The sequence below is a fragment of the Puntigrus tetrazona genome, chromosome 4 (genome assembly GCF_018831695.1).
Source record: "Puntigrus tetrazona isolate hp1 chromosome 4, ASM1883169v1, whole genome shotgun sequence".
NCBI classification, from domain to species: Eukaryota; Metazoa; Chordata; class Actinopteri; order Cypriniformes; family Cyprinidae; genus Puntigrus; species Puntigrus tetrazona.
Window position 1 is genome coordinate 10,537,375 of NC_056702.1, and position 27,773 is coordinate 10,565,147.

General features: G+C 38.6%; 1 protein-coding gene across 11 annotated transcripts in view; it reads left to right on the top strand.

Moving 5' to 3' along the window:
• Positions 1-27,773, top strand: part of cacna1c (calcium channel, voltage-dependent, L type, alpha 1C subunit) — a 114,407-nt gene that overhangs the window by 9,330 nt on the left and 77,304 nt on the right. The window lies entirely within an intron of this gene.

Here is a 27,773-nt window from a genome sequence, read left to right on the forward strand (position 1 = left end):
GCTGTCTGTGAGGGACAGCGGTGCGTTTTTCATGGCCCGCTTGATTGAGTGAATAAACTGAGATAGACTCTTTGTTTGGGATTAAAATAGAAGCAGGACGACAGTGATGGGAAAAGGATCCCGGATCTAATTTTAGATGCTTTGTTTTGGCAGTAAACGTTTATCTTTGATCAGCTTGTCTTTGTTATATTCAGATTTGCGTCTTGCAACTTTCCTCTTGACGCTGAAACATCACAACAGTTTCTGTACTTATCAGCTTCTCGTTTGCTAATTAAAGAAAAGTTTTGCTTCTAATGACATAAACAGTACTTTAAGGAATTTCAAAGTGACGAGATGAGTCAGAAACTCCAGCCATATCAGTCGTCTGAACCAAACTGCGACCAATGTCTTGAAAGCATGAAGAATAATGTCTTACTAATGTGTAGTGTGAGACAAAAACTGTTGTGAAGTAAACAACTCCTGCGTCCAGGCCGACAGGTGTCGGTATAAAGTGGAAATCTGCCAGGCAAATTAAAGCCAGTTGAACGTTAAAGCAAGTAAATGATCAACACAAGCTTTAGCAGACCTCATATTTGTGTCCTAACAGAGCGGGATCTCCGAGGTGGCCTGTACAGCCCAGCAGATGTTCATGTTTGTGTTGTGTTGTCGTCTACCGCTGCTGATGAGGGCAGGCTTTCAGGTAAACACAGCCTCAGTCAATCAAAGGTCCAGAGCCGAGCGACGTACTGCGGCCAAACGCGAACCTCTTCTGCTTCGCAAACACTCAAGCAGCAGGAAGATGGAAAGCATGTTTTGTGCTCTATGATACACCGTCACTTTCTGGAATGCTGAACGTGACTCATGAAGCGCTTGGATGGTTGTGTCAGAACAAACAGTTACTGAGACTCGCAAGTGTCCACGTTTTGTACCATTTTTGTTCTGACTAGTTAAAACCGCCGGATCAATGCAGCCATGGCATTGCTGTTACGCCAGCTGTGATGAAATGATGTCACTAAAGCTTTTCATAGAAAAACGACACGGTTTTGAAATGGCTCGAAAGCGTTCTCCTCTCCTTTTTTGCGCTTTTTCCCTCCCTTGAAGGTTGTTGGTTCCCTTGATGCTCATTGATTGGTAATGAGGGCAATGTCTGGCTTCTTTCCTCCTTCGGCTTTGCGCCAGGTTCATGTGACGGGTAATTCAGATCGTTAGCTAAACGAATACGTTTATGATAGATCTCAAAATGTCTGACGGGCCTCCAGGACGCCATCTCGGGTGACTTTGTCTCGGACTTTTCCTTCTTCGTCGGGGCAGCGTCGAGTGATCGAGCGTTTCTTGCTTCCGTCACCGTCGAACACATGCAGGTCACCGAAATCCCACGCAAGTGTGCACAGGTTGTTAGTTTCCTGGAATCCGTTTGCTAACGCTGTTTGTCCAAAGAGTATTTAATGTTTACTCAATGAATATTTAAGACCGCCAAACTTGCATCGACATAAATCCTTCGCAAGCGCGGTGAAGTCGGGAAAGTTGTCAGCTTGTTTATTGCTGCGGCTTTGGCTAAGAGTGTCTGCCGTCACACAGAGATAGTCTCCAGTTTCTTGCCTTCCTTGTTTGACTCCATGTATCCTGAGACACGAGGACAACGATGTGGATCTGTACTGATCCAATTGATTTTGCTTCCTGTTTACTAGATATAACAACAAGCCACCGCTCGGTTACTTCTGAAACTTAATTCGAGAAACATGTCAATTGATGAGGCCGTATTGTCAGCGAGGCTTCTCAGTGGCGCTGGTCACTGTGGGATTGTGGGACATGTTAGGTGTCAAACAATCACAGGAGCGCAACGCTCGGGACTTATTAGCTGTCTGTGAAAACACGCATGTTGAGCACAAATCATCTACTCTCTCGCTTCTGCTTTACGTCAGCGCTTGCGTTTCCAGCCAGTGTGCTTTCATACATGTTTACCGTATTTAAATTGATTGTGGCATGTTACTTTAATATGTCTGTAATCACACGCTGAACACTGTAAGTAGTCATTTAGCAAACGCTTTTATCCAAAGTGACTCACAGTACACTTGTTGCTCAGGCAATCCCCCCGGAGCAACCTGAGGTTAAGTGCACAGTGGTGATACCGCATGCTCATGCTGCACCCAATATCATATTTACTGTTGTGGAAAATGCTTTTACTTATCAGCACAAATATAGTTCTCTGGAGTAAATTTTTTTTCTCCCCCTCTTTAATGCACTGTACTGTTAGCATTTCTTTAAACATGAGCCTAATGTAAACAAATAAAACGAGAGCGGCATTTGTTACGGTGTTCTTAAGAAGGTCTTAAGAAATTTGTGCTTTGTATTCAGCACGTGAAATGTTAATAAGCATGTATGTTTTCAGGTAATTTTACATTCATAAACCTTTTAAATAAGCAGCATTCTTTGAGTTATAATGATTCATTTAGTTGCAATGTTTAGTCCCACTTTAGAGTAGTTGACCCTAATTATTATGTTTAATTATTACTTAATATAATGTACTTGCTTTGTTCATATTGTGTTGCAAAACACTTTTGCTGCTGATAGGGTAAGGTTAGAGACCGTTTTGGTGTTATAGATGGTGTTAAGGGTGGGTCAACAGTATAATAATTACAGATGTAATTACATCCATGTTTGATGTGTGTACACTCCACCCAGCTCCTATATGTGTGTGTGTGTGTGTGTGTGTGTGTGTGTGTGTGTGTGTGTGTGTGTGTGTGTGTGTGTGTGTGTGTGCGTGTGTGTTTCCGTATGGTCCTCTTCTCCCAAACCCAGTGCTCAGTGTCACATCCAGAGCAAGTAGGATGCATGAATGGATAAGGCAGTAGATAAATAGAAGCATGGCAGACTGCATGAATAAAAGCGTATATGTTAATAAAGCAGAAAACAGCTGCTTGTGACACATTGGCACCGCAGGCACCCTCAGCATTATGGGAAAGAACCAAAGCCCCCCCCGTTAACATGTGAGTCAGCAGCGGGTCACGACACGGGAGTCTAATAACCATCTCTCACTCCTCTAAACTACGGTCCCCCTAGCAATGAGTGCATGAGTGTGCGCGAGCTCTGGTGCGTGAAAGGTCTGGACTGCGCTAAACAAGTTGCGACTGGTCGTAATTAGCACTGTAACGTCAGTTCATCATCCTGATATTTCATTGGTAACAATTTCCATGTGAGAAGCAGCATTTTCGGGGTGGAAATAAACTCGGATTTGCCACACAGACTTTAATCTTTAACCAAATCTGCCATGTAGCTTGAGATGTTTGTCCAGTTCGAGTAAAGCTGTGCTTAGTTTTACTCTTTCATTAACACAAACAGACCATTTCCACTTGTTTACTGGCGAACAGCTCCTTGTGTTTAATTGTTTTACTACATGACTCATAAAATGCATCAAACTGCCAAAAGCTTAGGTTTTTATGAGTTATACAAAATAACTAGAATTTTAGATTTTGTGGTAAAAAGAGAGCTATGATTATCTATGCCATATCTGCCAGTGTGTTGCTAATGTGTTCAAAACCTTTTCTGTGTGATCCGGTGTTTTGAGTGTTTGCTATGTGTTTTCTTCCCAGCCAGCCCTTAAGGGTGACCAGACCTTCTGATAAAATCATGACAACCCCTGTTTTACGTGTTCTAGTCAGGACGAGATTGTTCTGGATAATTAGTCCCTAAACCTTTTAAATGGACATCTCTATGATTCATGCTTTTTCACGCTCATAAGAAACCAGCAGTAGTGTGATTTTTAAGTAACTAGATTGGGTGGGTAAGTAGTTCTTTGACCCGTTAACAGCAGTCCTACATAAAGACCAAACTACATCTGTTGTTTCCTCTTCAGTTGAGGAGTAAACTGACAGCATCCAACATGCCCCTGCCTAATGATGGAGCTAAGTTAAGTACAAGGTCTTTTTATTGCCCACCATCTGACAAAGTAATTCATACGATCTAATAGCCTTTAAATACAAACCTACCCATTTCTAGAAACCATTTACCGTCTTAAAAAAATGTGAAGGAGAAACTTATTCTGCTTTAAAGGAATAGTTTGCACAAAAATGAAAATTCTGTCATCATTTACTCACCCTTGAGTAGTTCCAAACCTGAATGAATGTCTTTGTTTTGTTTATTCTCTGTACATGATAATAGAATTTATTTTTTTGGTGAACTGTTTTTTAAGAGCAGATAAACATTGGCTTTCTGTCGAAGGTTTAGGTTTCATGTTAAAGTTTAGGTTTGACTGAATGTGTTTCTAAAGTTTAGACAATAAATACTTTAATCTCATCTTAAATTTCTTCAATCACCTTACTGTTCTGTACACTGTGAAAGTGATTATAATTTTAGCAGAAGGCTGCAAAAATGCTACATTAAAAAGCAGTTAAACGGATAAACGTGAATGTCCATACTATATATGGTGAATTTGATGAAGTTTTACAGTAAAATACTGTTATGGAAAAAAATATTTTTTTTTGTATGTGTCCCTTTATATAACAATTGGCTGCAAGCTCTCAATCAGATCGGTTTATCAACTCATCATTCACTGAAAAAAATTATATGCTGGCCTTACTTAACTTTTTTTTATATCAACAGGTTCTACGTAACTGAGTTAGGTTGCATTTAAGTAACAATATTGATTTCAGTAAACCTAATTAATTCAGTATTGTTCAGTTGAATCAACTTAACATTCTTTAACATTAATTATGTTCAAGTTATTTTAAAATCTATATCGTCGCCTTTAACCAAAACAAATAATCCTGTTTAAATAGGAAACCTATCATAATGATGTTAATTTTAATAATGGTGATGATTTTTTTTTTTAAATAAACTGAACAGTGATAGAGAATAATTTTTTCGATTCTTGAATTCCCTGCCCTGCTTTTTAAAAATGTTTAATATTTTTTGCTGCTTCTGTTACAACGCTTCAGGTCACATTGAAACTCAAATGAACTATCATGTCTGCAGTATAACTGATGCAGAATGACTTTTAAACTTTATACTAGTTTGTTTAATTCCCTAAACTTTAAATAGGAGTAATACTAATAGTGGTTTTTGCCTAATGATAAGTGACAAAAGAGAAAATGAGACCGCATCTGTGAGAAAGAGTTGTGAAAGAGTTAAGAGGGTTCTTTTTTCTCCTCTAAAATGTGGGTGGAAGTGTGAGTATGGTTGTGTATGTAGGCCAGTCCTGATGCGTTTGCTCTGAGTGAATATCAGATCAGCTCCCTGCAGACTGCTGTCTCTTTTAAACCCTCAGTCGTACAGCGCACTGCCTCGCTCAAGATATTAACCAGCACCGTGAATGATAGCAAGAAAGAGAACAAAATGTTGGCCCACAGTCGTGTTGGTTTTGCTGCAGATACCGCGTGGGGCGTTGAGTCCAATCCAAAAAGCAATAGAGCAAAGATTACAGGCCTGAGGTGGAGAGAATGACTGTCAGAAGGTTTAGCGACGAGTCTGACCTTGGGGCATGATGGCTGGGGTGTTAGCGTGGATGCTTTAATATTTCCCATCTCCTTCGTACCCCATCTTTCTCCCTCTCTGTCTGTCTTTTAGATGTCCCTCCTGCTAGCGGCCTAGTTTAGGTAGTGCTGAATTCTCAGTGTAGGTTGCATGTTTAATTCATCAGTTTGAGCTTCTCTCAGCTAAGAGAGCAAGGCATCATGGGTCCGACCGGCACTCAGCAAGCACGCACTTGGCGATAGTAGCACATTTATCACATAGCCATGACTTGATCTAACTCACCCAGGTGTCCTCATGTGCACCAAATTACAGTGATTCTCATCACCTGGGTCTCATCACAGTTTCATAATGGCGAGTGCGAGATGAGTTTTGTGTTTCAAGTATGAAATCGGTTACGATAATTCCAGCACAGGCACATGTTCTAGGTTTTAGCAAATTGGTGGCCATTACGAACGCACACGTTCTCATTTGTACATCCAGCTCATTTAGAGGTGGAGTCAGGGATGCACATTAATGTCTGTTTTTTGATGCTACAAAAAAATCATACGTTTTCGTGTACAAATCACAGCGTTACACAATTGTACTAAACCACAGCTTTGTAATTTATTAGGTAAACGTATATAGTATTAACAGTGTAGACTAATTTGAGGTAATTCAAGTAATTCACCTTCTGCAAAATGTATTCTAAATATACTGCTATTAAATTTTTGCACTTCCAAAATGTATTTTTTCATGGAAAAATTTACTTGCAGTTTGCGAACAGTTTTACCATTCATTTGTGAGTGGAGTTGTTATGGTGCACCTTTACGGTTACATTTACCTAAAAATCATTTTCATTCAAGTCGGACCGTTTGAATTCATACAGATTTCTTCATGTTTGACTTATTTTTATAAAATGCCTTTGACAATTCAGAAATCTGATTTGATCATGCTAAACTTATGCTAAATCACCATTTAGTACAATATTTATAAATTCTCACGAGATCGGGTTGAATAAATACAATTTTGGGTGCATGTTTTTACAGTAGAAATAAACCTTTGTTTTGGTCAGGCCAATTAATGGACAATGAAAGTCAAACATTGCCTTTCATTGCTGAGAAAGATAACTGTATTGACTACACTATGTAGAATAAGAGTGGGTTTAATTTCAGAAGTTTATGCACATCTCATTTGCGGTTTTATTTTGTGTATATGTCATGCATCAGCGACAACCATGGAACATATATCGGTTGACTACTTCACAGCCTTTCCTTTCCTGTGTTTCAATTCATAATTTTCTGATTGTCTTACTGTATATGGAGAAATTGCTGTTTACTCAAGACCCTGGAACACATTTTCAATAATCAGACCACCCTATTAACATAATTAATGATGCATACACTTGAATTTTAATTACACATTGGTAGTGTATTGTTTTCTTGTTTGGGGATATTGAATGAGGGAGTGATGGATGTGTGTATTTGTAGGGGGAATGGAGTGGGTTTCCCTCCCAAGATGGCAGGGGCATATTACATCGAGTGATTTATGTACCACATCAGTCATGCCAGCATCACACACGGTCTGAAACGACTGCTGCTCTTGTGTCTCCATCAAAATCCACTCAACCCAACCCCGCCTGTAATGTGACAGAAAAACAGGCCCCGGCTCAGTTCGGTGACGAATCTGAAACACATTCAGCGGTTTACGACTTTTAAAGAAACTAATTGAGATGTTTAACATAGCTCAAATTAAATATGTGCAGGTTCGTACTTTCGGTTAATTATTAGTGCAAATCAAACAATTTCACGTTGAATAAATTAGAGCAAAATAGTGAATTTGTCCTATTTGTCCATGTCCTATTTTTGACATTTTTGCCAACAAATCATTTTCTTTTCTGTAAACTGTATGAATTATTTTTATTTGATTTTATCTTACTTCAACTTTCACCTTTTGTCAATTCAGAAAACTCCTAAGCATTTTCTAACGGTTTCTGCCAACATAAACAGCCAGTTTTACTGCATTCAGCGTGATTTCTAAACGTCAGCTCTCTCTGCGTCCCTGAGACAAACGTTTGTTGGAGTGACTCAAGGTTTGTCTGCCCTCTACCTGCTGTCTGTCTCTCCCTGCCTGTCCTCTACCAGCTGTCTGTCCCTTTCTCTCCCTGTCCGTTCCATACCCGCTGTCTGTCTGTTATCCACCCACTTTCTGTCCCTCTCCTTGTCCGTCTCTGTCTTGACAGCATGTTGAGTTTCTCCTCTAGGCTCATTTCATTTAGACCAACGTCAAATCTCTCATTCACCCTCTCTTTCTCACACACACTCACTCTCTCTGACACTCACAAACTCCCTCACACACTTGCTCACAGTCACACACGCGGACACTCATGCAGGAGATGAGTAGATAGGTGTTGAAATATTGGCGCCATCTAGCAGTTGTGCCCCAGCAAGTCATCATCACCATGGCAACTGAGAGAATTCAAATCTGTTGAAAGCCTAAAAACCAAACCTTTGCAAGAAATGGTGGATGTACTTTGCCTGAAACCATATTTGAAAACGGTAGATAACATAGATGAGACAATAAATGATTTTGTCAAGTGCTGAATAGTCTAAAGCGTTCCCTGACTGACAGGCTGCTCGGCGAGGGCGTCAAACTCGCCCTTCACACATGTTCCTGTCCTCCCTCAGGTGAAACCGTGCGGATAAAAGACCTGCTCAAAAAATGAATAAATAATATGGCTGTGTAGCCCTCCAGCTAAATTAATGGCGCATGTAATTGCTGAATTAACTGTAATGTTTATATTTAATAAATCTTAAATGCTTTTTTAATGTGTGACATTAAGCTATGTTTATTTTAGGTTTGTTTGTTTTTTTTTGGTGCTGTACCTTTAAGGCCACCATGCAAATTACCTCAGTTATGATTGGCTTATCTCTTTGCATTTGAAATGAGTTACAGTTACTCAGTTGTGGTCTAATGTCGCTTCTGCTGCCTCAGCCTTCAGTAACTTCAGTCATTTCTTCGCGAAGCCGCGTTCGATATAATGATCGTGTTTCACAAACAGTTTAGGACCAGAATAAAACTGTCAGGAACTCTTGATAAAAATAAAAAAATAAAAGGATATGCAGAGACGCAGGTGCTACTTTTATTTCGGGAGATCAAGGAAAATTTGGTCTTTCATGATATGACCTTTAAGGTAGCGGTAGCTTTGGTCAGGGATGAAGCTTTTTCTGACTTTACTGACACTTTGGCGAGTTTGATTTTACCTGACGTACCTGATTTCATTCTGTGCATGAAAATCTCCCCATGAAGAAATAATAGATTTTTTTTCCCCTCAAATAAAGGAATAAGGCAGTTTCTGACAAACAAGTCACAAAACGAGCATAAAAAAGTCATTTTTATACACTATATGTATGTAATGTTGTTTATCATTTTCATCTAATGAGAAATTTGCGTTGTGTTTGAGTCATGTTGCTTTGAATATGAAAGGATAAACACTTCTTACTATTGCCTTGTGATATGCATTTAGTTTCTCGTGAAACAGGTTATGAAATCATGTGCTTTGAGAAGGTGTTCTGTTGTGGATGCTTTGATTAGAGCCAAATCTGTGCTTTCATTCTTTGCGTAGTCAGACAATCAGTTTTAACCGATTTCCCGTGAAACCTTAACGTATAACGCCAAACATATTAATGTGCCGTCAGAGCAGCTTAGGTTAGGATAGGGTTTCTTTATGCTCACGCTCATGAGGGATGTGACCATAGTCCTTAAAACTTGTTTCTATTTATTAATCTTGAAAAAGTGAAACTGCTCTAGGGGGGACAGAAAGAATAATTGTCATACCTTTTGGTTTTTGCTCATTTTGTTAGAAAATGTTCAGCCTAAAGCACTGGTATTTAATCTCGGATGTCTTTTACATGTTAGCAGCCATTACCCATGTAAATTAAATTTATAACATGGAGCTTATCGAGTTAGATACAATTTAACTAGAAGTTCATGAAAGCCTGATGTTACATTCATTATGTGTAGATTTAAATTTAAAACCCCAAAGATCTACTAATTAAATGCATAATGGCATTAGTGATCATCGTCTTTCACACTCACTCTACCATTTTATTCATCAAGGGTGCATTGAATTGATCATAAGTAAAGTAAAGGCATTTATAATGCTGAAAAATATGTGCTGTTTTTAAAAAATGATGGCATTGCCCCTAAGTTATTAAGCAGTCCAGTTGTTTTTAACTGTGATTTTATAATAAGAAATATTTATTAAGCACCATCAGCATATTATTTAGGTTTTCTGATGGATCATTGAAAATTTAGCTTTACTTCATAGGAATAAACAACACTTTCAAATGTATGAAAACAGAAAACACTTATTTTAAATAATTGAAATTAGAAGTTACAGTACTGTTTTGTTGTGTAATCGAGAACAACACCGAAACATGAATGTTTTATTCTCCATTGCAGGTTGAAAAGGTCACATGACTGAAACAGATGAATACGGTGTTTTTAAACCTTATTTGATTAAGTGTTGAGTTCTGGTGTAATTGGATTAGTTTGTAGATTTCCTGTTCGACAGGAAGACAGAAACTCATGATCATCTCTCTCTCTCTCTCTCTCTCTCTCTCTCTCTCTATTTCTCCCAGCCATGCAGTTTAATGCTTTTCCAGTCTCTTGTTTCACAATCAATACTAAACCCGTTAATTAGCTAACAGTTCATTTTCTGATCATTCGGTACTAAACCCGTAGGTCCTTTACCACCTCAGCAAACTGTTCAACCTGCGCCACTGGCATGAAAATGTACTCAAAAACAGGCCCAGTGGTCCGTAGTAACACTGACACTGTGTTTACACAGGCATTAGAAGGAACAAAATCCTTCAGCCATGTTGCTGCAATCAAGTCTCTCGTGACAACTTATCGTGATGGATCGTTTGGGTCCGGGCCCAGCTCTGTTCTGGCACAAGGATCACAACTCGCCTCACTTTTCCCTGAACTGCATTCAATAGCCAAACGTCCATCTATAGCTTTAAACGAGTGCGCATGCACGTGTGTTTTGCTTCAAAGTCCTGCTTTTACGAGCTTTTAGCACACAGCTGCGGCACAAGAACGCTGTCAGCTGCAGCGCAAGCCCCGGCTAGCATGCTAACCGCTAACCCTGTGTCGTCTTACTGTACCTCTGCAGCCATCTGCTTCTCATCAGTGCTAATCACCCAAGACTCCCATAATTCCCTGTGACGGCACATAACGACACACGAACACAGGCTGCCGGTGGAAATAATAACACCGGCCATGATGCTTAGCAGCCCAGGAAAGACCCGTTCAGGCTTCCTCTGCTTTCCTGTCTCTTCCTCAGTTCACAATCTCTCTCGACCTTCAGACAAATGAATGAAACCGGGGAGAAAACAGGCATGTCATGACTCTGTTATCGGCGTCCTTGGCCGATTAATCACGATGCTTGGAGCCCTACAAGTGCACGGCGAGGCAATAAATCTACATGTGGTGAGTGAGATGGTGACTCGGGCCTTGATTAGAGGGTGCTGCTGTTTGCCAGACGTGGGACGTCGACATTCTTTGGGTCAAAACCGTTCCGGCATGGAGAGACTAGAAGTGCTGATATAACACATTTGAGGCCTGAGCACTGAGACGAAAAGAGCAGAAAGCGAGGCACAGCGGTGCACTTTTAAAGGCCACATCTTCTTTTATACATCTTCCTCCATGCATTCTTGCTCTGATTCATCCTGGATCTATATGATGACCGATTCTTAAAGCTGCTGACTGGACGCCACTGTGTTCTCCGCAGCGTCGGCACAGATGGACTCTATCTAAACAGTTTACTCGCTCTGGCACTTTCTGACAAAAGCAGACACACACCTGCTGTTCCAGCCACATCAGCATGGCACAATGCAGCTCCGCTTCAAGGCATTAGGCCCCGGGGACTCAAACCCATAGCCTTCTGAATATTAGCCCTGCAAACATTTGGCTAATCTGTATAGTGAAATTGCCCTCGGGACTTAAAGAGATAGTTCATTCAAAAGTGTAAATTCTGTCATCATTTATTAATCCTCATGTTATTCCAAACTTGTTTTACAAAATTTTGATTTCGATCTCTGACATTGTGTGGACAAGAAACATTCTTCAATATATATATATATAAACTGCATCAGTGCCACGTGGATGTTTATTATTATATTTCATACTTAAAATGATAATTTAATGTCGTCTGAAGTTAATTAAATGTGGGTAGTTAGATTTCAGTATTGCATTTGACCACCATGTGATGGTGCTCTTCTTTGCATATTTACAAGGTAAATAGCATTGATTGGACAAGTACAACACATTTTATTAACCGCTTGTCCGTCCGTGGAAATATCGCCACGTAAATCTGTTCTGGTTGTCCTCTGAAACATGCTCAGAAACTTCAAAAATACAGAAGACAAGAATAGAAGGAAAACAAAGATGAGTGTTTGCTGTCACTGTTTAACATTTTAACTGTCGCCTTCAGACACTGAAACTAAACAGAGCATGAATGTTTCTGTACAAAGCACATGAATATTTAATGAGATGAGAGGCCGTTTACGATTGGTTGTCATTTGCTAAACACCTTGCCGTTACTCATCTTTTGCTAAACAACTCTCATCTTTACACTATGTATGTTGTACAAAAGCATAACCCAGAGTAAAAATGGCGTCAGCCCAGGGTGAAAAAGTAGAATTTTTTTTTTTTTTTTTTTTTTTAAAAAAAAAGAAAAATCTATAAATAAATATATTTATCATTTATATCTTATGCAATGAAAGTCAGTGGTGGCCTATGTTGTTTTTGTTTGAAACCCGCTAAAATACTCAGTAAATCTCTTTTGTGTCCACAGAAGAAAGTAAGTTGCACAAGTTCGAAGCATAAAAGTGAGTAAATGATGGCAGAATTTTCATGTTTGGGTTCACTATAATTGATCTGACCTGTTCGATCGATCTGTTTTATCATACCGGCCCAGGCACTGCAAACCTAAAACCATGTGGATAAAATATTAACTGCATTAAGCTTCAGGAACCTTCCATTTTCTGGTATTGCATTTTTGCCATTTTTTTTCTCACTTTGACACAAATTATTCAAGTAATGTCCTCTGGTGGTATATTAGACAGCTGAGAACCGTGTCCTCTGCAGGAGGACATGGGCAGATATTAAGTCAGCAGCAGTGACTCTTTCATTCCTGTTCTCCAGAAGATGGAATTTAAAATTTTAGCCATTGGCAGGAAGTTATGTGTCCTGTCTAAACCGTGTAGCAGTACTTCAGCAATAACAGAATGTTCAGATGCAGAGAGTGGCCAAATATTGCACGAAAAGCCTGATTGCTGAGGTCAAAGATCTGTTTTCACTTGGTCTGTTGACGCAAAGAAAGGGTCAGTTTTATGTATTGCAATTCAGGGTCTTTATTGTACCTTTAAAATGTTACAGTCCATAGTAAAACAAATAGATTTTTTTTTTTTATCATAAAAATTGATTTGTGCAAGCAAGGACAATGCCAAGTAACACTGTGTTCTGTCAGCATCTTGAAAAGCATTCATGAACCTTTGCTGAATTTTGCTTCATGACACCGGTTTAATTCACTGTCCGAAATGTGCGGATTTGGAAAATGCGATTTATCTAGTTAAATGTTCTTTCCAGCATTCGGTATTGAATGGACCCCTTAAAATCAAATGGATTAATGCAATTTTCTTTCCTGTGCTAATGCGTTGCCTATTGAAAAAGGAAGTTATAAAAAAGACATTTATGTCATAGACCAACCCTACTAAAACCTTGACTTGCTAATTGGCTTTGATGGGAGGAGGATCAAGATATAATAAAAAAATATGTATTATAACATAAATATGTATATGCTAATGGTTTATTTGGTAAATAAATTGGTACTCGTATACGTCTTGCTTCTTGAGCGTTTCAGTGAAGACACATCTGAAACCTGGCTGATGGTTTAACGTCATTCTCCGTGTTTATTCTTGGCCGGTTTGATCTTATTGTGCTTGTGTTTCTGTTTATGCAGCTGCACACATACAGACCCATGTGCACGACTCTTATCTGATTATAGATGTATAAGCTCTGGGTAGTGGTGGTAATTGGCGTGTGGCCATAATTGTGTGTATATGTTGAACCTGTCGTTAATGGGCAGGTGATTATTTGATTAATTATTTGAATGCATTTTGAGTGGAAATGCATTATCCCAGAGCACTGTTTGCAGTGTTGTAATTAAATGTAGAAGAAATGTGGTCTGCTAATGAAATGCCTGAATCTCCTCAAGGTGCCCTTCAGGTGCAGTGGAAGGTTGGCCCAGGAGGAAATGTAGGCGTGTTTTATGCCTGATGAACTTCGGTTCTTTCACTGAATCCAGGATTCCTGTTGGGTTTGGTGGGGATGTAATTCTTCTCAGAAAATGAATAGGGGGCAGGCTTCCAACGAATAAAACCTCTTTTCTTTTTTCGGAAAATACTAAATTGTACTCAGTGTGTTGTTTAAATGGTTTTGGATACAGTGTCTGTCATTTTGGACACCACAAATGAGATGCTTACATCGTCGAAAAGACAAATGTGAGATAAGAAAGTATTTGGACTACTTCCACTTCTGTCAACCTTGCGCTGGTTTCGGCTTAACAGAGATGGAGAACTCTCCGAGACCCGATTGATTTCTATGAACAAGCTGTTAAAAGGGTCATTCTTTGTATGCGTTGCCTTTTGGAGCTCATGATGTGTTGAAAAAAAGATTGGATCGGGGGAAGGCTTTGTCTATTGCAGTTGAATTCTGGATTTTATCTGCTAATATTATTTAAAAATTACATATAAACCATTTTACAGCTTGAAATAAACTTTGCTTATATGTATAGCAGTCAATGTAAAGGTTAGCTGCATATCTTTACATCAGGAGTCACTACTGAACTTTTATTAAATACCCGGTCACATATTTGTTGAAAACTTAATTGTTTTCTCATGAAAGTTTTGTCTTGGTTGGAGCATAAGTGGAGAAGCTGGGCGTGATGGTAAAACATATGATCTCAAATCAAACGTTCAAATCAAGTGAGACTTGTTTAATTTGACCTAAAATGTGTCACATCTAGAAATTGATGTCATAGCTGATTAGTTTAGTTATTTTTGGGTTAATTTGTTGAAGCTGTCTGTAGTACATTTTACAGAGGGCAAAGCAATACTAAAGACAGATGGAAAATAGTGGAAAAATAAACAGTACAATATAGGGTTTATTTACACCACATACAATTAATCACCTGGTTAGAAAAACATAATTTTATTTTTAAATTAAATTAAATTTAATTAAATTCAAATAATTTAATTATTATTTAGAGTTTTATTTTACAATAAATTAAATTATTCTAAAGTTTTGAGGGTACAGTACGGTCATACTTTCACGTGAATGCTATTTATGCTAACATTATTATTTTTTAAATTTTTTTTACAGTGACATTGCAGGACTGTTGCTCATAAGCTTTTCTTGTGAATAGCGTTTTAAGATAAACTATTCAGATGACCTAATCAGTTTTGAGCTTTTAGAAATCCATTGTTGAGGTTTTGAGAACATTTGGAGATCCTGTTCAGTCTGCTCTAGTTTGTGACCTTTTTTTCCTCTTCTTTTTGGAGTTGCAGTGGATCATTGCTGCCGTCATGAGCCTAAATACCAAGGCATGTCGTAAATGTCTGGTTGGCTCGTTCTCTTTTAACTCGGAACCAAAATTCTGTCCAGAACAGATAAATAACTCACCCTATTGTATTTGAGCCATATTGGATGTCTCCGTTCTGATGAGGGATCCAGTTGCACATTCCAACAGGACACAAACCTCAGTTTAACACCTCTGATTAATACAGTCTGCAGTTTGATCACAGGGGAACAGGAAGTGGTTGAGCGCTGGGGCTGGGCTGCAGCCAGAAGTAATGTATTGGGATTTGTATTCATTACAGATACACTGTGGGCTCTCCTGTCTCGATGCCAGCATGAGAGAGATGGAGGACCGGCCTGGTTCAGACTCACTATAAGCACAGGGAGCAAGAGGGAGCACACTACAGGAATATGAATAAGAGAGAGAGAGGTGCAGATTCATTTTCCTATTGTCAGCTTCAGCTTTCACTCTATCAGTATCCTGCTCACCTTTTGGAGGCGCCAAGCAGCTTTGCGGGTGTAATCTCATGATAAACCTCTCTGCTTTCTCTCAGAAATGTACTGCTTCATTTTAAGTGTTATCTTTTATCCCTAAATCTCAGCAGTGGTCTTGTAAAATGGGATACGAGACATGTAGGTTCTGACCTTAGAGCGGTTGATGTCTCAGGCAGATGGTGCTGAGGGTCTTTGGGCCCCCTTACCTGCAAGGAACACACTGGTCCTGCTTGTAAAATCATTCTAATGATGCAAATGTCTTTCCCAGCATACCCTTGGATTGTCCTGAATATTCAAGAGTTGTTTCATTTTCAGCTTTTTTAAAGTCAACATTAAATCCGTTTTCCTCTTTGCTCTGTTTTAGCAAAGCATTGTCTTATTGCGCATTATTCCATAAAAATATCTTATTTTACACTATTATGTTATGCTATATTTAATACGTAATATTTTGGATGACTTAAAAATGTTTAATTAAATTAATTTTTTTGTGCTCAGTTAATCTAATTTCTGTACATCGCGTTTGCTGAAATTAAAATATATTATGCATTATGAACTCACACAGGTAGTTCGGGGGCCACTATTTTGATTGGACTATTCCTATATCCTATTTCTATTGTTCCTATATCTTATCCAAGATATTTGTGTCTTCAAAACAAACTAAATGAAGAATTAGTTATTCAATAAAGTATCATTTTGTCTATATTTGTCTCCATAGGAGTTATTCTGGTGCTTAGTTCCATTATTTCAGTTGTTGGAGGCAGAGCTGAATGTTAGCTTGCAGTCTTTTGCAAGGAAGTGGTGGAGCATTAGTGGACTAAATGGAGATTAGAGAAGTCTGTCGTGTCACTTCGAGTGAATTTAGGTTTTATTTTATGCTAAATATTGAATTTGCTTCAGTCACAGATAACATTATTTAAATGTCTTGTAAATGCTGTTTAATGCTGCATTTAAAACAGCAGCGTGTGTGAAGCAGCAGTGGCATCAGACACGCAGGACTCTGGGCTCTATAGCCTGACCGAAGTTTGCTTTGCTTCTCCTGTCATTGTACCCTTAAGCAGCCCTTAGGCTTTCATCTAATGTTCTGGCTTAGAGAAATGAGGTAAGACTCTTCAGGGTCAAGAGAGAAGTCATTTCAGGCAGAGATGAAAAATTATCAAGCTCACACTTTTTTTTTTCTGTTGTGCTTTCCTTTCACTGTTGCTTTTGACTCTGTGCCTGTCTGCGGTTTGTGTGCGAAACAGATGTCAATGATGGCGTCTCTGTGAGTCTGGCAGTCAGTTTTTATTTTATAGATGAACCTTCCTCTAAGTAGTTTTTCAAAGAACCATCTGACCCTTTCTGTGAAATAAATCCTGGAAGAGCCATTTCCGAGGGTTATATCAGAGGAAAGACGGCCCATAGTTTCCCCGCAAAGGCTTGAATCACCCTTTTTTATGATCAGAAATGACTAGGAGTTTTTTCCACAACCTCATTTCTCCCATTTTCATGTGACCTTTTACCTTTCCCTTCACACACACACACACACACACATATATATTCACAAGGTGAGCAGAAGGGTCAATGCGGTCCCAAACCTTCCTCTTCGTCTTCTTGGACCCCAAAATAACTCGACTGTTCTAATTAACGTAATTAATTTCACTTATAGCAGTTAATTATTTCAGATTGGGTGAAGAACAGAGCGCTGGAATGAAACGAGAGAACGAGAGAGGGAAAGAGAGAAGGTAGTGGTCTCAGGAGTCTGTCTAATCTTGGTTTAGGGCAGTGGAGGAAGATTAGAGCTACTCATGCACTCCTGAAGAAAAGACGTGAACCCAATTACATATTCGATCTTTTTTTTCTGCTTCTCTCTCTATTTTAGCCCTCCAGAGTGCTGCCGTGAGTGCCTGTGTGTGATGATGACTGTTAAACCGGCTAATAACATCTCAGAACTCAAAAGAGTTTAGGTCAGCTCAACCCAGTTCTTGTTACAGTCCTGTTACAGGTGGCCAAATACTCGCACTTCACTTCTACACAGTTTGCAAGCAGCAGTGCGTTTGAGCAGGATTTCGAATATTTAGCATGATTACGACATTTTAAGGAAACTATGGGCGGACAGTGCCAGGACTAGAAGATTCAGAAGATAAGATTCAGAAGTACAAACAGTGGATACTTTATATCCCATGAGAGCATGGGATATAAAGAGAGTTGCTGGGGAGCCATCATTTGGAAAGTTACTGGAGAGCTGCAAGCTTGTCGAGTATGAAGTCAACAAAGCATTAACTTCTGATAACTATATTTGTGTTCACACACATCTGTTTATGCAAGTTCTTTACTGCTTTAAATGCTTAAACTTGTTTAAGGTGGCCGGGCGCATTCTGATTGCCAGTCAGAGTTTTTATCGGTCATAATCGCGGGACAAAAAAATTGTCCTAAAACTGATTCCAGTATAAACATTCCATTGTGTCATTATCATTATAGTTGCGTTGTGGAGTTTCTCATTCTCACAGAATGAAAATTAAAACCTTGTTTTAAATGGAATTAAAATATAGTTCATGGTGCGAACGGGTCTTAAAAGGGATAGTTCACCTAAAAATGAAAATTCTGTCATTAATTACTTGTTCCAAACCTGTAAGGCCTTCGTTTATCTTCGTAACACAAATTAAGATATTTTTAATGAAATCCGAGATCTTTCTGACAGTGCGTGGACAGCATGGCAACTGACACGTTCAAGGCCCAGAAAGATAGTACAGACATCATCAATATAGTCCAAGTGACTTAACTTTTAATTTTACATACAATACATTTTGTGCATGAAGAATATTAAAATAAGGATTTTATTATTTGACAACAGTTTTAATTTTTGGGTATTTATTCATCAGCACTTAAGGACAGTGCTTACCTGCATGCCTGCTGTGAGTCATGAAATACCTTCTTGACTTTACTTACAAGTACGAGTAAAGGAATGTACTTTTCAGGAATTTGGAAGCTGTATTCACAAAGTCAGTGTTTCAGACAGCTGTTTTACATAAAAGTGACTCAAATTTGTCCTGTTCATACTAGTAGGATTAAATACTGTCCATTGCAGCAGGTAACCAATGCCTTCTCTTGTCTAACTGACTAATGTCCACTTTCTTGCAAAATTCTTCTTCTTCAAAAAGCTTCAAGCTTAATCAAACTCACCGATTTGTAACTTTCATGTAATCCTGAAGACCTAAATCGGCTTGTTCATGTGTGTTTGATTAGGATTGAGGCTAAACTCTGCAGGAAGCCTAAACTCTGCTTCCAAATGCTTTGTTTTCTCATTTGTTTAAGAATTATGTCTATTATTACCCTATCAACTGCAGCTTTCCCCCCTTTTCTTTGTCATTGCAGGGAAAGCTGTAGAATGACAATTAAATCAGAACTCAAGAAACCGTAGTATTTGAAAGCTGATAGTGACTTTAAATGTATGTGATGTTTAGTACTGATTATTTAATGGTTTGATTGGTGTACTAAACTGCATTTTTAAGTGATTCTGTGATTTGGAACGTAGTCAGTTTCACCTCAGACTTTCAGGGCCAACAACAGGCATATGATTTTATCCAATCAAAACTTTAGATATTGCCACCTTCGCAGAGCACCTCTTGCCCTTCTAAATACAGAAGAGAAGAGGGGAAGGATGTTTAGAAAAAGACAGGAAAGGCAGGGTGCATGATTTGGATGAAACCGCTAAAGAGGAGAGAGATGGAGTGATATTGGCAGTGGAGGAAGGAGAGAAGAGAGAGAGAGAGAGAGAGAGCAAAAGAGATGGTCTGATGAGTTATATATTATTCAGTAAGTTATACATTATTAAAGAGAGTTCATATTTAGCTGTTACACACACAGGCATAAATTAAGAGAAAAAGGGAGAAAGCACAGACAGAACGAGAGATATGAAGATGAGATAAAGTCGCTCTGAATGTGAGCGTGTGAGGGTTAGGAGAGAAACGCGGCTGTACGGATCAGCATTAATGCTCCGAGTTAAACGCAGCGTTAATCTGGACCAGTGGGGTTTGTGCTGCGAGGCTCTTTTCGTGACGGAGATTACCGAATCCCTCTGCGTACTCTGGGCCAAATTCCAGTTCAGAATTCCGGGACTCTCATTCATGTCTTGACTTTCCTTCTAGAAGCATCGAATTCCATGAAAACCAGCTGCACTTCGGTTGGATTTAAACAGGCCAGACTGCATCACGACGGAACATTTTGCTCAGCGTATGAAGGCCTCATGACGGCATGCCTATATGTGTCCAATATATATGAAGCAGTCTGTGAACGCAGATTTGTGGTTTGGGTTGGAATCAAGTTCAGTTCAGGATCAAGCGCCAATTTTCCAGTTTCCATTCCAGTTTTTGGGTCTTTTTTTATTGTGAAAGCAGTAGTTCATATAAAGTCCTGTTAAGCCATGGGGCATCAAATAAACAAAAATGATTAAGTATAGGGTCTAAAATTAACACTCGCCAAGTGCCAAATGTGAGTAAAAATTGTCTTTGGCTAGTAAACGCAGAGTTCCTGGCCAGTTGGCTGGCGACTATTTGAAAAACTGTCAAAGAATAAATGATTTAAACTGTAAAAACAATAGTTTGACTCTTGCTAGTATAAGATATGACACTAACTTTACTGTAATTTTATGAAAAGGCACTTCTTCCTGTAATTCTGTCATTTTGTTGTAATCTGGCAGTTGAGGCAAAGTCACTTGACATTATTTTGTTGCATTCTGACTACTGAACTAAACTTTTAGAGTTGTTGAAACATTTACATGCTAAGTAATTCTAATGTAAGGGTCATAGGATGTTACTAACAAGAACATTATTATGTGTATTTGTTTGCGGTTTGTTGTGTATTTGGATGCAGTTTATTCATGTGGTTTAAAAAACACGTTATTACTGTACATTATTATTTCTTCTCTTATGCCCCGCCTTTCTGAAATGCATAGATTTTTACAAAGCTCATCATTCTGAGGAGCGATGTATGGCAGCTCTCCAATGCATTGCCATTGGCCAAATACCTCAAGCATGTGATGGAAATTTTACCATAAAGTGATGCCATATCCCAGCGTTATGACACAAAAAAAAAAAATAGACATTTCAAACGAGGCATTTGTTACATCCAGTGGGGACATAATCACTGATTTTAAAAAGACTTGTTGCATAGCACATCGTAAACATTACCATGTCTGCATTTGTGATTGGAGAAACGACAAACAACAAGCACTACTCAACAGTGCTCAAAACGCACGTTTGAATAGTAAGTAGCAGATTCTTTTAATATGAAAATGTAACTTACTTACAGGTTGCGAGTCAGAAGTGCCAGAGTGTCCTTGGAAAGTTGAAATTGTTTTATAGCCTCTGTGCACAGCTAGGATAGGCTCCCTTGTGTCCTAAAAACTACACTGAAAAAAAAAATACTTTTCTAGATTTTTCAACCAAAATGTGTAATAATTCTGAAAAAACAAGTCAAAATTAAATAACCTTTTGCTGATTACTTTGCTTGTTTCAAGTAACTTAATTTTGACTTGTTTTTCCTCAAATCAAGATCCTTCTCAAATCCTTCTTGATTTAAGATTTTTTAGATATTTTGGATGTAAACAAGACAAAAAATATTGGCTAGAAAAGTATTTTTCGCAGTGTGCTTAATCACCGATGTCTAGTTGTGTCATCTCTTTTAAGCAGAAAACTACAAAATAGTTTTACTTTTACAATGAAACACAGCATCTCCAGAACATGACGCCCACAGAAACACTATAGCAAGAATAATATTCTGCGTTCTTTCTTTGCATATACATTTGGGCAGCGTTATGAAAATAAACCCACACAGTGACTTAGAGATGTGGGGGCGTGTTTAAACGAGCCATTTTAGGGGGGTGTGGACTAGTCATAACTTTTATAAAGAGCATCTCTTTGGTTTTGAGGCTTTAGTCTTTGCAACTTATATAATAACTTGTAATGTGAAAGAGAAACTTGAAGTCACATCATATGACCCGTTTAAAGTCCATTCTACATGTTCGTGCTATAGCCATGATAAATCAAATCATGTACTTTTCTAAGCAGTCGAACTTCAGATTTTCAACTGGCTTCGATAAAACAGGCAAAACATGTAATTAGAATGAATTGGACATTAAACTATACTGCTTTCTTTTATTGTTTGAACTCCAAAAATCTGTGTAGTAACACATTTTCGACACAAAAATGTGACGCACGTGTAGGTTTGATGAAAGTGTGTTTAAATTTCATGGTGGATGTGTTTGAGTCTAAGCTACAATCTCACTGCCATCTCTCTGGAATCCCTCATTCTCTGGCACCTACCCGTGTGTGTGTGTGTGTGTGTGTGTGTGTGTGTGTTGATGACCAATATTAAACAGACATGCTTTGAACTCCATAGTGACTGATGTCTGTTTCTTAAAATAACTGGACTGTGACCTTATCTCCTGGTCCTGTAGTCTAAATGTTTGTGAGCAGTCTTCTTTCAGGACATCGGGAACGGATGGAAAGAATAGAAAACATAACATAACACCAAGGAAGAAAGAGAAAGGGAATGAGGAGTTATGTATGCTTATATAACCACACTCATTGTAGTGCAAATACCTTATTTAACCTCATCCCTGTAAACCATTGTAAGAAATGGAACATTTTAGTGCACACTTGTTGTTGTTTTTAGCGAGTAGTACTTTAGTTACAACCTAACTAGACACAGCACAACTAGTTTCCAGCGATGAGGAATTTTCCTGTTTACGCTAAAAGCAGAAAGACTGTAGGACACGACGCAATGATCAGAACATGTTTCGTGGGTAATATATATTGTGGTGCAGCATGGTTAGGACACAGTGCTGTCTATATAGTTGTGTGTGGCTCTGCAACATTGAGAGGTTTCTGTTAAAACTGTTCAGAGTCCAGGTGGTACTAGACTTATTTATTAGCTGCAACCTAGGACTTAGAAAAACACATTATGTTCTGCAGCTTGTAGATGAAAGAGAAGAAAGCGAGGGTGCTATTTTACTAGAAAAACATGGCAATACAATTTTGCAGATAAACTGAAGTCAATGTGAATCAGAACCGACCCTCTTTACATTCTTAATAGCTGTTAAGAGTTTGTTGTTGATGTTAAGGCTGATTTTAAGGTTCTTACTACGATAATAATCAGCAGCATTGATGTAATTGTTTGTTTGTTTTTATTTATTTAATCCCATGCATAGGTTATACAGACATAAATGACGCCTCAAATCATGTGAAGTGTGCTTTTGATTTTATAAGTGAACAGACTGAATTGTCTGGTCTGAGATGCAACAGCTTTCAAAAGATAATAATAATCAGCATAATTTTCTATTTATATTTTTTTGACATCTCGGACTAAATAGCTTCGTTGCTGCTGTGCACCACTGTCACGCTGTCCTCTGCGTGTTTATGTGTGTGTTTGTGTTTGTGTTGGTATCTCAGGGGTGTGTGTACGTGTCACTATTTCAGAAATGTGAGTGCTTGTACATATGTCTCAGGTGTGTGTGTGTTTACGCGTCTACGTCTCGGGTGTATCAGCGTTCGTACGTCTCAGGTGTGTGTGTGTGTGTGTGTGTGTGTGTGTGTCTGTCTGTATGCCTCAGGTGTACGTGTGTGTGTTAATGCTAAATGACGGCTAATTATGTGAGAACACATCCTAGGGCATGTAAACACAATGTCGGTCTTGGTGCCCAGCTTTGTTAAGGGTTTTGGTCATGTTTAGGGGTGTGTGTGTGTGTGCTGTGGCTGAGGAACCAGTGAAGCGTGACTGAGCAGCTTGATCTGATTGGCTGGCTTTGATAACAGTGATGTAATTGAACAGATGGTAATGGATGACACCTTCAGTGTGCCCCGCCCACTCACACCACACACACACGAACACACACACACACACACACACACACACACGGCATCCTAACACAAGCAGCGCCATAGTGTTGTGTTTTGCCTGTATTTTGCTCTAGCAAACATTCACTTTCTTACTGTTTGTATATATGTGTGTGTGTGTGTGTGTGTGTGTGTGTGTGAAAGATACAGAGGGACAGAAAATCGAGGTGGTCAAAGACCTGTGTGTATCTCGCCGTCATTATCCTGTCATCGGTTAATTCTCTAGTAGAACAAGTTTCCCTTATTGATATATATTTATTTTAGCTTTGTGGCTTCAGAGCATCGCGGACGTATGACTCCATTTCCCACAATTCCCTGCTGAGTCATGAACAGCGAGTATTTCATGCTTTACAGCTCGCTGCTGCATGTGACATCATCGATGACTCAGTGCCACATTAACCGAGCGCACATAAAGTCAAAATGAAAGTTTTACGATGCCCAGCTCACCCTCACTATAAAGGGCTTTGTTTCACATTTATATATTTCGATACATTAAAATTATTTATATGAATACTTCTATTAACCTCAGTGCTGGTTTCTCAGCTGTCACAGGACTTACACAGAAGTACTTGACCTCCATTTTTTTTTTCTTGAGTGAATCGTCAGAACCATAAATGTCATGTGACTAATCATTCTGGAGCCGTAGGGAAATTACATACCCTTCACTATAGCGACTATCTTGAGGTGCGTGACGTCAAAGCCAGCAGGCAAGGGAAAATCAGTCCCTTTCACACTTTAAAGATCACCCCACAAAGATGGAAACGGCTCTCTTTTAATTACAACTTTGTTGTTATTTTTTCACGTTTTTAAGTATTGCATAATGGCTAATGGCTATTTTTTTTGTTATTGTTAATTGCATTGAAACCTTTAAATAAGATGATGTAAAATGACACATTTTATGACGAACCTTACAAACATAATTGAGTGACTGAAATAAAATAAGTTTAAGATGACTAAAAAAAGTAAATAAATGAATAAAAAAATTTATGAAAAAAGGACATAAAGCATGTAACGTAATTTATTGAAATCTAAACTAAAGATGGAACAGAAATCGAAAACATACAAAAAAGAGCTCATCTCAGATATAAATGAATACTACAATAGTTTATAAATAACACTAAGTAACACTAATGGCGATTTCTGAATGGAGAAAGACGCAGAATGTTGTAGTTACAGCATCTACCAGCAGGGGTAAACGGGTCCAAAACTAAAACATGACGTGTTTCTTCCTTTCCCTCTCTGTTGTAACAGTCCTTCATAAATATAAATATCAGTGTTTAGAGTGTAGCATGTCTCAGCTGAATGAGGGAAACTTAGTTCAGCGAGATCCGTTGATGTCGCTCTCTCTGTCACTTCTTCTCACCCGCTCTTGCTTTCTGTTACCTCCTCATCACTTTCTCCCTATGAATCTGGGTTATTCTGGCCTTGTATCTCTGCAGATGAATTTTAAAAAGGATGTTATTAATACTCTTGCGTGCGCGCATGTGTGTGTGTGTGTGTGTGTGTGTGTGTCAGTGTTCTAGGGTCCACAGGGTCCCGCGTCTCTTCCTGTGTTTGGATCTTTTTGCAAATAATGTTTTTCTAGGTTTTAGGGCTTAGCTCCTGCCACACCATTCAAATATTTTCTTTATTTCTCAAATATTTGGATAGCTAACATTTGTAATGATTCTTAATCTTTCGATGGATTGTAAAAATGCTTGTAGAGGCCAAGGGGTCGGATTTTGCTGGCTAGCATGGCTCATGAGTATGCAAATGCAGTATGTAAACACCCTGAATCTGACATTTTTGTACTAAATACTCAAAAGTAAAAAAAAAATTAGTATGACCTCATGTTATGTCAATCACGTTTATGCACTGCCTCCAAAACCTTTGTCCGTAGTAAGAATATATTCAGATCAGGTTAGATTATCCGTATCGTTTTAATAGGAAAGGGTGATGAATATGGAAAAAAAAAAGACAAAAAAGCTATACAAAAATTGCTTTGCACCAACCTTAAAAATGTCACGATAATAAGCATGCGTTTTATTTTCTGTCAGCATGCGGTTCATTGTTTCTAGTGATAAAAAACTATAATTGCACCGTTTTGTGTTATATATGCTGTTTCTTAGATGTGGCGTGCATGCTTTAAAGAAAAACAATATCCAGAGTGCGGTTGCGGGACACATGACAAAGGCAGTAAATTGAATAAATACTGGAAGTAATGTCTATTGGTAACATGCTCCTATTTTGCTTTGTACTCTAGTTTCTTATTCATTTGCCACAATCAGTCAGAAATGTTTTATTGGCTGACTGAGCGGTTCCTGGCCAGAATGAGCCGTACTGTTGCTGTGCCTGTCAGAGGTTTGGCTACATCACGGTTGCTTCTGAAATTGCATACCCCGAGGTACTTCTTTTGAAAAACAAATTATTTAGCAATTACTTTAAAGTATGAATCTGTGTGGCAACAATTGAAATTGGGACGTGCCAGATTTATATATGAATAAAACGATTAATTGCAAGGTTACGTCTCACAGTTCTGACTTTTTTCCCTCAGAATTGTACAAGAGTTGTATCGCATTTAATTGCAAGATGAATGTCAGAATGGCGAAATAAACATTTGCGAGAAATAAAGTCAGAATTGCGAGTTAATTCACCGCACTCTGGATATTGTTTTTCCCCAGAATTGTGAGTTTGTGTCTTGCAGTTCTGACTTTTTTAGTGCGATTGTAATTTTTTTCTCAGAATTGTGTGATATAAACGCGAGTTAGAAAGACGAGTTCTGAGGGGAGAAAAGACGAGATGAATTGAGCTTATATCTCACGCAGTAATTTGCCTTATGAAGTCAGAAAAATATATGCAAACTCAATTCTGAGGGAAACATTTCTGGCTTTTTATTTATATATTTTTTTATTTTTCAGACACGTGAAATTATTTCTCAAAAAAAACCCCAAAAAACATTTTTGTTTTGTATTCAATGGCAGAAATAGGCTTTCGTAGTTTTGGCAGGAAGTATGCATGTTTGAACATGGCCTGTGTGAACCAATACCCTTAACCTTTCTTAATCCCACCCGACATTACCCATCATACTTTGACACATAAGCGGTGATGTCCAATCGGTGTATGACATCAAATGTGTGTAGAACAAAGTACCACAGAAGCGTTTCATGAGAAATCGGCATACAGAGCCATCTGCTCAAAGTGCATGCCGCTTGGAAGAGAATCGTGAGAGCTGTGTCCATCATGGTATTGAAAATAAGAACTTGTTCTTGATTTATTTGTTTGGTTAAAAAGGTTAAATGGAAAAAAAAAATGAAGATGTTGATTTGTGTTTTGGGTTTGCTCTGACGCCTTCAGTGCTGGTAATGCTCACAAACACTTTTTATAATAATAGACTGACAAAAATATAGACCCCACTTTATTGGCACTTTAAAGTGTTTATTTAAATAGTATATGCTTGTGATGAACTTTATCCTGTAAGTGCTGTGTTAGTAGTGCATTAAATGAAAAGCGCTCCTACTCCTTCTCTTTTGTCTGTGTATTTGGCAAATACTGCATCTCATCTGCTTCATCTGTTATATAGTGTGCAAACGCTGCTCAAGCGTCACTATAGAAAGCAGGAAATCTCGGGTTAAATTGAACCCTCGTAACCACATCTCACACCATCTTTTACAGTGTTTAACGGTGTTTGTAGCTTAGTGTTGTGACAAAATAGCGTTGCTGGGGAAGAAACCAGAGCAGAATTACCTAGTAGAAATCAGAGCAGTGATGTTTTATGTCCAATGCTGCATGCTGCAGTGGAAATGCTCTTACTGTACAGCTCAGAGAGAGAAAGAAAGTGAACTGGTGTATGTGTTTTTGTGTGGTGAGATGAATATATGAATGGTGATGCTGACTCACAAAACAGTATGTGAGAGCGTGTGTGTGACTGTGGTGTTAAAATACACTCATCCATGCAGTGCACTAGATTAACACATGCTGAGGTTTGTGTGCGTTCGCTTAGTTGCTGGAGTGAAAATGGTGACATATGGTCAAAAAACGGCATATTTTTGGAAACAAACTATAGTTATCCTCTTAGTTAACCCCTCCCCAATATATATCAGCCCCTCCTCTATCTCATTTAGTCCCTCCCCATTTGTTTCAGCCAGTTTCTTGCTCATCCAGTACTAGTAGCTGCGTATACTAAAGTTCACTATTTACAGTTGTTTTACGTTTGTTCATATTATGTGTTAAGTGCATACATATCACGGGTATTTGTGCATTGAAGCTGCTCCTTCAAATACAATGTGAATGTTTCCTTTTTTGAAGTGAAAAGCTCTGAGAGAAGCCCATTGCTGATCTCAGATCAGAGGGAAAGGGGAT